The sequence below is a fragment of the Stegodyphus dumicola genome, chromosome 9, assembly GCF_044657685.1.
Source record: "Stegodyphus dumicola isolate Sdum_Otavi_A_Nest chromosome 9, ASM4465768v1".
Taxonomy (NCBI): Eukaryota; Metazoa; Arthropoda; class Arachnida; order Araneae; family Eresidae; genus Stegodyphus; species Stegodyphus dumicola.
In genome coordinates, this window is record NC_140776.1 from 129,557,080 (window position 1) to 129,566,581 (window position 9,502).

At 29.9% G+C, this 9,502-nt stretch overlaps 1 long non-coding RNA gene across 1 annotated transcript; it reads right to left on the reverse strand.

The window, feature by feature from the left end:
• Positions 1-2,505: 2,505 nt before the first annotated feature.
• On the reverse strand, positions 2,506-8,380 carry LOC146995485 (uncharacterized). The gene is made up of 3 exons (XR_015043096.1): positions 8,286-8,380; positions 5,659-5,748; positions 2,506-2,637 (listed from the first exon to the last, which is right to left on the reverse strand). It is a non-coding gene; the product is annotated as an uncharacterized LOC146995485 (long non-coding RNA).
• Positions 8,381-9,502: the final 1,122 nt, after the last annotated feature.

The following is a 9,502-nucleotide window of genomic DNA, read 5'->3' on the forward strand; positions in this document are numbered from 1 at the left end:
GGATGTTATTAGGATTATGAACTCCTACTTACTACATCCTCAGGACATCCCACAAACCTCCTAAGCACATCCCATTATATCCTAAAAACATCCTATCTATGTCCCATCGACAGCATATGGGATGTTATTAGGATTTAAAGTCATACTTACTACATCCTCAGGACATCCCGTAATATCCCAATTTCCTCCTAAACTCATCCTCCTGAGCGCTTAATGTCACATCCCAGTATATCCTTAGGACATCCTATCTACGTCCCACCGACAGCGTATGGGATGTTATCAGGATTTGAAACACTAGTTACAATATCCTTTTAACCTCTTAAATACATACTCTCAACAGCTTAGTGTCACATCCCAGTATATATACAGAGGAAAATTCCAGTGAAAGTATGTGAAGGTGCGATGATCTAAAACCTACTTTTTTTTACACAGATAGTCTCAAATCGTTCTCCAATGGTTACTATGGAAAAATCAGAAATGTTGAAAATATTTATACAACTTTTGTTTTTAAATCTGAATTTGTGAATATATTAAAACTGAGCAAGGAAATTAAAATTAATTATTAATACAAAATATTAAAACTGAAAATTTTGCTTTTATTTTTAAGATATTAAAAAGCTTTTGATCATTTTTAAACATCCAATAGCCCCCAAATTGAATTATTTATAATTAAATTATTTTACAAAATCAGTTTCTACTTTCAGTTAATTTGTATTAAAAATTGAATAATAAAATTACCCATTTAATAATCTTTACATAAATGAATCATCTTTCTTTAAAACATGTAAGGAATTTATAGTGTTTTGATGACACTGTTGGGAAATTGTTAAAAGGAATAAATTGTATTTTTAAAACTAAATCAATTCCTAGCCTCAGAATAAATAAATATGTTTTCGTAACATGAGAATGCTGCAGGCTTTTTTATATATTTAATATTTAGTTGTAAAAATTTGACATTATGTTAACAATTCTTTATATCATTCAAAAGGTAACTCAAGAAGCTCTTCTAAAATTCTATCTTTCTGCTCACACAATTAAAAAAAAAATCTGAAAGGCCTCAGATTTTAGCAGTCACTCAAAGAGGCTAAAAGTTTATGAATGCATAGATTATCAATACAGATGGGGCAGTAGAAATAGCAAAACATTTTATAAGATACTGACACTAGAAAGTTATATATCTTCTATATATTTGAAAAATGAAGAAATATATCATGTAATTATGTAGAAATATTAAAATGTTTTCAATTAGATATATCATGAATTAAATGCATTTTAAATCAATCAGATTAAAAATTAAAAAAAGCATTGTTAAGAACTGTGTGTAATGCTTTTAAATAGCTTGACTTGTTAGTCAATAATATATTAGATTTTAAAGGTAAATATGTTAAATTTTGCCAAACGGAAAGACTTGAATGAAAAGCGAAACAAGTTTACGACTGACAATATGAAGTCACATTTCAAAACTAATAGCCCTTTTAGATTAAAAAAAAAAAAAAGTTCTGAAAATAATTTGCAATGTTTCATTGGTATTATTTTACGCAAAATTCAGTAAAATGAAATTTACCCGTTGAAATCAGCACCAAATTAAACTTTGTAAATTCTAGCGCATGTTAAAGGTTGTCTCATCCAGAATTTTATTACTAACCATTCATTTCAGAGCAAAATAAAACAGTAATTGCCATTTATGTGACAATCAATATCAAAAATTTAAATCTGCATTTTACACAACATAGAAAAACTTCAAAAGATCTACTGTTTACCATGCAATTAAGGCATTTTATTCTGCTATCAAATCTACCAATTATTAACTCCATTAAGTATATTCAGTTTACTCTTTCTGCTCAATATATGCAATGTAAAATTTTCCATAAATTTATTAATTCATTTTATTTTGAGGTGAGCTTTTATTCAACTCTCAATGTCAACGAGAATGTTTAGTTCATTTTTTATTCGGTCTCAAAAGAGAAATCAAAATACGTGGATTTATGAATCAAAATACATGAGAAATCACAGTGAGAAAAGCACTGCTACCTTAAACTGTGATTATATATAACAAATGCAGTGAATTATAGTTAAAAAATAGTGAAAATATTTATATTTCTGAACTATTTCATATATAACATTTTCAGTTTCGCATATGTGGCAATTTAAGAACTTTTTTACGTATACCAATTTTTTGAAATATCTGCAAATTTTTGTATCTTCAAGGAAAGCTTATTCTTTCACCTTTAGTATATAAGTAATGGTAATTTACCAGATAAAATTACTTAATGGGGAATACAGAAAAATATCTAACCACTTACCTTTGTGACTTCATCTGCAAAGAGACTAAAAAAGTAGTTCAGCTAAATCTGCTATAATAAATATTTATAATAATGCTAAATTATGCAATATCTATTAATATGACAAATTTTTGTAAAGCTATTTATTTAGATGAAAAATAAACACATTCAGAAATTTATGGCACTATATTATGATTAACAGAGGAAAAACACTTTTCAAAATTCAAAATAGTTTTTATTAATCCAATATATCACATTTTATTTGAATTCATGAAAAACAATCTTATATCCATGTATTCTTATGTATATAAGAACTCTTGATAAATTGGATCTCTGTCATTGCCTTTCACAGCACCTAAAATAAAAAAAATAAAAAAAAAACAAAAAAAAAAAAAACACTCACAATTACTATATGTGAATATAATTCATAATTAAATTTAAACAAATGACTATTAGAATGCAAATTAAAGGAAGCATTTAAAATATTTTAACATTTAGTACCTATAAACAGAGTAGCAATTATCTGATTTTTCGATTATAGTAAAATAAACATGGGGGATGCCTTTTAAAATTTTTTATGTCAGAAAATAAACTCAAACCACCAGCTGAACATATGAGCAGTTTTATCAATCAGCCACTGGTAGGTAACCTGGATACTGAATCAACATATAAAGTTGCCAAGATAAAGAGAGAAACAAAATTATGATAATCACATCTTACCTATTCATAAAACTATTTTAAATTTAATGTGTAGGCAAGTCCAAAAAGAGTGAGAATGAATTTATTTTGCAACACAAAGTAAAGTCTTGCAGGAGCAAAAAAAACTTGTCTCATGAGATTGGCAAGTAAAAAATAATTAACTGCATCTGGTAACATTTATCTGACAACACATAAGTAATTGTTAGCTATGTGCAGAAAATAAAATCTGATCAGGGGCGTAGCTAGAGGGGGGCATCTGTCCCCGGGTGCAGAATCCAAGGGGCACCAAACTGATGTTAGAACATTTTAGAATTAAATGTTTTCCATCCTTGGCAAGCAGTAGGGGGCACGAAATCTTCAGTTGTCCCTGAGCGCTGAAAACCCTAGCTATGACTCTGAATCTGATCATGTTAATGCAATTTTAAACTTTTGAATTTAACCGCAGAAATTTACCAAAGAAGTTCTTGTAACAGTAGTAAATGAAGATAAGGCTAATCTTTACTGTATGGTACACCTTGGTTTCTGTCTGAAAAAAAATCGCAAAGTGGTATTGGTTGTTAGTGAAATGTGGAAGCCCATTGCGTCAAATAAGTTTTTCGGTAACCCTAATGTTGATAATGTTGACAAAAGTAGCCTTTGAGAAAAAAAAAACTTTTTTTTGGTCAATAAAAAGGAGTTATTTCTGCAAATATTGCCAACGTGCTGTGATAAATTTAGTTTTGGGCTACTTTTTTTAATAGTAAACCTTTTGTATGGTCCCAGGTTTTTGGTTCTTACCATTCTTTTCAATTGCTGTGTTTGGTTGCACGGAAGTGGTATGGTCTTGTATTTTGAACATGCTATTTATTATTTTGGTGTGGGTACCATCGTTTGAGTATGTCTGAGGTGACTAAGAGACGAAAAATTTAATTGAATTGCTTACCTGGAGGATGGTGGTGGGAAGCCTAAACATATGCATGTGAAAAAAAAGGTATGTTAAAAAAATGACGTTTCATTTATTTTTTTGTCTCTGTGTGTTAATTTTTGTTAAAAGATTTGTTGTTTAATGTTTTTATGTTAGGAAATATGTATTTTGGGTAACTTATTCCTCTCTGTTTGTGTATTTTTGGTTGTCTGTGTGTTAAGACAGTGGCGAATTTTTTCTGGTAACTATGATATTTTTAACTTTCTGATTTTCTTAAAGTGAAAATAGATCAATGTGTACATGGACAAAATTAAGGCAGTGCACAATGCCCAGTTTGTGCAGTTCTCTGTTTTAATAGGTCGATGTGTGCATGGACACAGAGTTTGTGTATGTCTTTGACTTCTTATTTTGGTTTTGTGTAGCGGCCACCTTGAAATTGGTGCCGATCCTCTCAGGTGACGATCTTGATATAAAAAAAAGGAAACGATTCGCGAAGGGTTACAGTAGAGTAAATTTTTACCAAAGATGTTCTACCATAATCACCATTTCAGTGGTTTAAACACTAGTGGAGCAGTATGCAGAGATGAAGATTTGAGTTTTGTTTACACAGCATGATGGTTTAGGCACTCCAGCCATTACAGTGAACAAAATTATAATAAACATAGCCACAATAATTGTCTATAAATATTGATGTATAACACTGCATTAACTAATATATTTCTTATGCTAGTATATACAGAATCCTTAATCGAAGGGAAAATCAGAAGACTGTGCATGCATTTTCCTTTAACTGAAACATGGATTTGACCATACAAATCTCAGTCTTACGGGACATGCCACACTATGCAGATAGACAGTAAAAAGTGCTTGTGTTGTTTTTATTTGTTAGAGGTATGAAATAAATATACTTCTAGATTTTAATTTTTTCTTTTCTTGTTTTACATTTGGATTACCTATCAAAAAGTAAGGAATTTTGATATTATTACAATATCGGAGTTAAAATAACAATTATTGGACATGTTAAAGTAATGAAAATTTTAAATTAGGTTAAAAAGTAACCCTTAATGTGGCATATTTTTGAATTAAACTCTATCGACATTAAAAACAACAAAACGTCCCTCTTTATTAAGGACTTTAATTAACTAATTTTAAATATGGAGCTATGAATGAATTTTTTCCTTTGCATGTTATAATAACTGAAACAAAATTACTCTGATACAGTCAAAATTCCTAAATGCAAGTACATAAAATTTACTTTAGCAATTTAAAGAGATGAGACACACTGAACACATGAATAAATTTCTATCAAAGAATAATTTATTAAATTTGGCCCGTTCCATAGTAAACTTTAACCATTAGATTACATTATTACACCATGTTATCAGTTTGAAAAGCAAGTCATATGCCAGATCTTGGATGTAAAAGAAATGCACAAAATAATATACAGATTATTGAAAAATTATGTATACCAATGTTTATAGATATGATTAAATGTAACAGAAAATTTACTGTCACAACCACATTTTTAAGTGAAATGTATTATTTTAACATTTTACAATATTTAAGGTATGGCATTAAATGCAACATTATGTGCCTGGATATAAGTTAGTAAATTTAAAAAAAAAATAATAATAATCAAAGAATGAATGTCATGAAAAATTTCAAAAACAAGCAGAATTTAATTTAGAAGACCTTTAGACACTTATGATAAATAAATTTGAGAATTCTTCACCCAAAATTAAATTATAATTAACTAAAACCAGTTTGACTGACCTTCTACAAAATCCTTCAGCTGCAATTTTTTCTAGCTTGAAAACCAAATTCTTCTCCACATGGTAATAACATCTTAACCAGTTGAAATTCCTGCAGAAAGTTTGATAACACAGTAATAGAATTAATAGAATAGAAAAATTAACACAAAAGTATAGAACATCATTTAAACTTAACATTATTACAAATTTTGGTGCTTTCTGACTATCTGCAAAGCTGTTAAAATTGGCAAAATGGTTAGTTTATGGTTCATATCTACTGCTCTGTTCACAAGTAGTAATTCAAATAAGCACTTTATAAGAAACAAGAAATTTTAGGATGCACACACACAAAAATATATACATTGGGTCAATATTCACATATTTTTCATCCACTGGAATACTATTCAGAAATAAAGATTAAAGCATGTAAATACATGTGTGTGGTATGCATATTCATAGTTTGCTATTATCGTGTGCATACTCTTGCTGTTTTAGCATAAGTTGAAGCTGTGAGGGCAGATGATAAGAAAGTATCAGAATTTTTCATGTATAAGAAAAGATTGCCCTGACAATAGTATCTCAATTGTTTAGCACTGACATTTACATAGCGCATTAGAAATATATAGTAATATATGTATAATAAAAAGGTAATTGCATATTATTAATTCATTTTTTTAAATGCCAAACTTTAACAATTCTTTCACATATAATTAAACAGAATTCTTTCACATGAACATCTAAAATCCATTCTTAACTAAAGAATAAATAATAAAACCATGTAAATTTCTTATCAAGCCCATCATTTCCGAAATGTCTACTTCTGAAAGTTCCCAGCATTTCTCAATATATTATTAAATTACTAAACTAAGCATCAATGATCGTCATGTTCGCTAATGTGGCAATATCTTTCACACTTCTTTGTTACCACAAGTAACAAGTAGGCTTCAATAAATCTTTAACTGTTACATGCTACTTTTGTCTAAAATTTGTACAAATAATAAAATTAAATGAGCTCTTTATAATATGCTAAAAGAAATAATTTTGTATGAAAATTTATATGTTATATATTGGCCTGATTAATGATTCTGGAAATAATTCGGGTTTTCAAAGTGCTTCCAATAATTCAAATTTCAGCTTGTGTCAAAATAAAATCTATAACATAAAGATAAGCAAATTTCCTTATGAACAATGCATTTTAACATTATTCAATCACTGGCAATCACACAGTACTGATTGCTTCAATAAACATTACTGTAACTGTGTTATTTAAAAGACTGTAATGTTTTAATTATTTCCTTAATTAAAACATTACAGTCTTTTCCTCCTTCTAACACCAAAAGAAAACCCAGATAAGAAATATAAAAATATCAGTAAAAATAAATTATATTATTAAATGACACTTTACATTAATTACACTTATGCATATATTATTTTATTATAAATTATTTCAAAATCAAAGAAGAGAAGGGGAGAAACTTTAATATTGACATTTCTAAAATGATATAAACATTAATCATTTAGTACAGTTTGTTATTTCAGGCAAAAAGAATTCACTTTTCTGGATAGCATTTATATTTCCATCTCACTTTCAATGAAACATTAAGAGAAATGCATATAATTTAAACACCAGTTTATTTTATTTATCAGACAGATTATGTCAACTCGAAAAAAACCTATCAGTAAAATTCGGTAGTAATAATTCTGAATGTTAGGCAACTTGCAAGATTCAACAAAAATTATCAATACTTTTATTATAATGACAATACTACAGTAACATGAACATAAAATTAAACTGCATATAACTATAAAATAAGCCAGCATATAATAATGGTGCATTAGTTTCTAAAACAATGGGCTTGATGAAAAAATACATGTATTATGGTAGCTATTCATATTCTTCAGCTTTCCTAATATTCTCATGTTCACTTTACATAACTAAAGTATCTAAAATACAATAAATATGCAAACAATATTTATGAGAAAATGTTAAAAGCAATCATAAGCATTTGATTGAATGACCATATTTTGTCTTCCTGCAAGTCGAATCTTAAAATGATATGCAGTTTGAAAAATGCTTAATCCTTTTATAAAATATTCAAAAAAGATTAAAAAAAGGTACTGTTCTGTTATCAGGACCAGGTTCAGAATTGTATTTATGTATGCTTGTATATTTGTATGTTTGTGTGTCTACATATACACATCTATGCACATACTTACGAACACAGGTTCATACATTTCCGATTCTGGTCCCAATAACAGAACAGTAATCCCAAAAAAACTTGAATTACAAACTAGATTAAGATAATGTTTCAACCATACATATTTTGGACAAAACAATGCAAACTCTTATTTTTATACATTTGTTCAAACTATTTAACATAAATTTATTGCTGCAATAAAATAATAAGCAATCTGATCACACATATTATTTTGAAACTGAATGCATAAACTAGACTAAAAAAAATTCAGTCATAAACATTTGGATAGCAGGGCAAAGTAGATATTTGAAAAGACAGCCAGCCATTGAGATACACGTAATTCACGACAGAATGGTAACAATTCATAAAGCTGTGAAACATTTAACTGTCAAAATGACATAAATTCGAAAAGCAAAAAAAGTAAACATACAAGTATTGCAATTGAACTTACCTTTCATGCAACAAAAAATATCCATACAAGTTAACCTCAAGCGCAGCCATTTTGGATTTCGTTTCAAATCAGACAGATGTTTACGGATTTGCGGAAGAATACGAGGAACTAGTAGTTTGCCGGATACAATGTGCAATGACGCGAAAGAATATAGTTCTGTAGAACTTCCTACATTATTCCGTAATAAACAGTACTATTTCCTAATTTTTTCTTTATCTAATTAATTAATTAAAAGGGAAATAGTTAAATAATGCCGAATTCATTTTTAATGAAATGTAAAATTTTGCATGTATGGGACGACCACCTTCCGTCCAATATTTCTGAGAATATAAACAAATTTTGGAATCTGAGAGTATCAGTAAATAAATATATAGAATATCGCCTCTCAAACGACCACTTCTGAAAGTGACCAATAGTTCTGAGATTATAAATAAATATTGATATTAAGCATTATTTCTATAAGACGACCATCTCTATATAAGACCAAAGTTTCCAGAATTTTGGATAGTCATCAGAGATGTATCTTTACTGCGAAATTATCGCACGACTGTAATTCAATATCAATAACAGATCGCGCGATTGAAAAACATTTTCTGTCCTGTAATTAGAGGAAAAAAAAATTTCCTTATGAGGTATTTCTCCCGCTTTCCTAGCGTGCCTTCGTGGTGTAATAGTTCTGCACGCTGGGCCGGTATTTCAGAGGTCCGTGGTTCGATTCACGGCGAAGGCGGTTGCTAATTTTTCATCTCTACGGCTTCCCAAAAAAAATCCTAATGTCTCTACAGTGGCGCCCGAATTAAAAAGGTGTTGGATGAGGTATATCCACACCCAGGATTTAGTGATTGGATCCCCTTAAAAAAAAGTCGGCCTTTAAAAAGAGAAGTAATATAAGGTATTTCTCCTAGTGTGTCTTCGGCCCACCAGCGGCCGAGCGGTAAAGTCGCTGAACCCTGGTAGTGCGATCCGAGGTTCGAATACCGCGAACGGGCTGGCTGCATAGATGTTTTCGTGGTTTTCCCCACGTGTAACGTGTATACGAGCCAGTTTCCCTTAGAAAGTCCTCCACGAAGACATCCCTCCCCTTAGGCAGATAGCCCTAGTGTGCTTTGCCATAATTAAATACACCACCACCACACCTAGCGTGTCTTCGTGGTGTAGTGGTTCTGCACACTGGGCCGGTATTCCAGAGGTCCGTCCTTCGATTCCCGGCGAAGGCA